The sequence below is a fragment of the Lemur catta genome, chromosome X (assembly GCF_020740605.2).
Source record: "Lemur catta isolate mLemCat1 chromosome X, mLemCat1.pri, whole genome shotgun sequence".
Lineage (NCBI taxonomy): Eukaryota > Metazoa > Chordata > Mammalia > Primates > Lemuridae > Lemur > Lemur catta.
This window is the reverse complement of record NC_059155.1, coordinates 36,097,818-36,100,916: the sequence shown is the minus strand read 5'-3', so window position 1 is coordinate 36,100,916 and position 3,099 is coordinate 36,097,818. Positions and strand designations below refer to the sequence as shown.

General features: G+C 42.8%; 1 pseudogene; it reads left to right on the top strand.

The window, feature by feature from the left end:
- Positions 1-1,106: 1,106 nt before the first annotated feature.
- LOC123628960 lies at positions 1,107-1,205 on the top strand (annotated as a pseudogene).
- Positions 1,206-3,099: the final 1,894 nt, after the last annotated feature.

Sequence of the window (3,099 nt, the reverse complement as noted above, 5' to 3'; positions counted from 1 at the left end):
TCTCAAAGCAGGGGCTTACAGGTTATAGATGAGTTTAAAGACTCTTTGACTTGGCCGGGTGCGGTGGCTCACGCTTGTAATCCTACCACTCTGGGAGGCCGAGGCGGGAGGATTGCTCGAGGTCAGGAGTTCGAGACCAGCTTGAGCAAGAGCAAGACTCCGTCAGCTAAAAGTATATGTAGGAAAACAAAAAAATTAGCTGGGCATGGTGGCAAATGCCTGTAGTCCCAGCTACTCGAGAGGCTGAGGCAGAAGGATTGCTTGAACCCAGAAGTTTGAGGTTGCTGTGAGCTAGGCTGACGCCAGGACACTCTAGCCAGGACAACAGAGTGAGACTCTGTCTCAAAAAAAAAAAAAAGACTCTTTGACTTGTAATTGGTTAAAGAAATGAAGCTTTGTCTAAAGGCTTGGAATGTTTTAAGTTAAGATAAGGAAGTTTGTTAATCAGAGACAAGCTACTGGCCACATCTTTGTCGTGTAAATTGAGGACCAACAGGTTTGTCTTGCATAGCCTTAGGCTTGTTAATGAGTTACAAAGGATGTCTCCAAGAAGGGAGGAGGGCATGATGAGGTACGTCTGATCTCCCTTCTCATGACTAGTAACTTAGTTTTAGGATATCCCCTTGGCCAAGAGAAGGTCCATTCAGTCAGCTGGGAGGAGGAGCCTCAAGATTTTATTTTAGTTCACAATTCCCCCCTCCTTTGGCCAGGATCTGCCAGAGGCAACATCAATGGCCAAAGTCTTATTTTGTCCCATCCGTTGCCTGGGTGGTATGGCTACCTGCCCCAGGTCCAGTCAGGCCCTCAGCAGAACCCTTGTGGCCAAGAGGACTGAGTAGCCAAAAGGGCTTACAGTCAATTAAATATTTTAGGCCAGACAGGACTGGAAGTGGACAGGCACTCATCAACCCTTTAAAACCTTCTAGATTGCCAGTTAAACTTTGACATGCCATTGACTGGAAGACACATCCTGGCATCATAAATGTTAACATATGGAGAAATTTGAATCTTACAATTGTAACAGAGGGAATGGCCTGGAAAAAACCGGCAAAAGTATTTTCTGTGTCTTTAAAACATCCTCCACTCCTTTTTGAGAATGAAAGCCTGTGCTCGCTTCGGCAGCACATATACTAAAATTGGAACGATACAGAGATTAGCATGGCCGCTGCGCAAGGATGGCATGCAAAGATGACATGTAAATTCGTGAAGCGTTCCATATAAAAATTTTATTTATAATAAAAAAAGAAAGAAAAAAAAGAATGAAAGCCTGCATCCCTGCCTCAGGCCAGTGGTTGGGAGGGGCAGGGTAAGTCTTTTATTTGTGCACCGGAGATGGCCCAGCCCAGACCTGGTAAAGGGAGGTCCCGGGCGAAGGTCATAAGATTGCCTTAAGCGGAGATGGGATGATCAGAATCATCAACTGCAGTTGAACAGTAATTGCCTGAAGCTGAGAACCCATCTTTTAAAAACTATGTATTTCTGCAAATGTTCAGGAAATTTGGATTTTGAGACGAGAAGGTCTGCCATGTTTCCTCCTTTGCCGGCAAAGGAAATGTCTTTCCTCCTCCTTCCTCCTCCCCAAAACATTTTTCCTCATTCTTCTGATTCAGCCTCGTGGACAAGTGCCCAGTTTTCAGTAACAGATTCGACACAATGTGGAATATAAACATAGTGAACAAAGCATAAAATAATACAGCAGAACTGAGACCAAATGTTATACAAATAAATGTAAACAGGTTTAATTCACCTATTAAGAGGAAATAATTTTTAGAAAATATCACAAATAAAACCAACAATATGTTGCATGCAAGAGACACATCTAAAACAAAGAGATTATCAAAAGTCAAAAATTGAAGGATGTGCAAAGTTATACCAAGCAAACTCATACAGAAAAGAAGGCAAGGTGGCTGGATTTAGTCATTCCACAATGCACACATATATCAAAACATGTTGTACACCGCAAGTATAAATAATTTTTATCAATTTAAAAATTAAAATTAAAATAAATTTTACAAAAAGTAAAGGATTTGGACTTCTTCCTGCAGACATGATAGAATAACACGAGACCAGATTTACCCTCCCACCTTAAACAACAAAAAAAATGGGTAAAATATATGAAGCAACAGTTTTCAGACATTGAACAACAAGGAGTATAAGAGAATGATCACCTATGGAAGGGGAACAAATAAGGTAAGCCCCACTATTGCCTCCAGCTTACTTGCCAGGGCGAATATCCAGGCTGCAGTGCAGAAAAAGGGTACCCAAGCAGACTCCGGAAGTCTCTCTGAGTTGAGAAGACAAAGTTCAAAGTCCAGGGAGACCAAAGAGGGTAGAATTTGTGAGGCAGAGTACCAGAGAGCTGTACACGGAGAAATTTCTGGAGATATGTAGAGGGTTCTCCTTATCTGATCAGTATATGCATGTAAGGTATGCCCATTATTGATATATTGCCTCTCATCTCCAAATTCATAGCTTTTGCCCTCTGATAAAATAATTTGAGCCTTTTAAAATAGTTTACAAACTGGCACTGAAAGAAACTGTCAGTAGAGGGCGCTAGATGGACATTGCAAAGGGAAGCGTTTTGTTTTCTGGTTAATGTGTGCTGGCTCACTCCACAGGCTTCTGTTTCTCAAGTTTGCGGCAATCTCTAAGGAATTAATGGCTCAAGGTATCACAACAAAAAGAGACACCAAAAGACATATGCCTCCCAGTGAAGGAACACACCACACCTTACCTTGTCAAAGAAACCAAATCTGGGGCCAGGCACGGTGGCTCACACCTGTAATCCTAGCACTCTGGGAGGCCGAGGCGGGAGAATCGCTCCAGGTCAGGAGTTCGAGACCAGCCTAAGCAAGAGCGACACCCCGTCTCTACTGAAAAATAGAAAGAAATTAACCAGACAACTAAAAATATATAGAAAAAATTAGCCAGGCATGGTGACGCATGCCTGTAGTCCCAGCTACTCAGCAGGCTGAGGCAGGAGGATTGCTTGAGCCCAGGAGTTTGAGGTTGCTGTGAGCTAGGCTTATGACACGGCACTCACTTTAGCCCGGACAACAGAGTGAGACTCTGTCTCAAAAAAAAAAAAAAAATCTCATA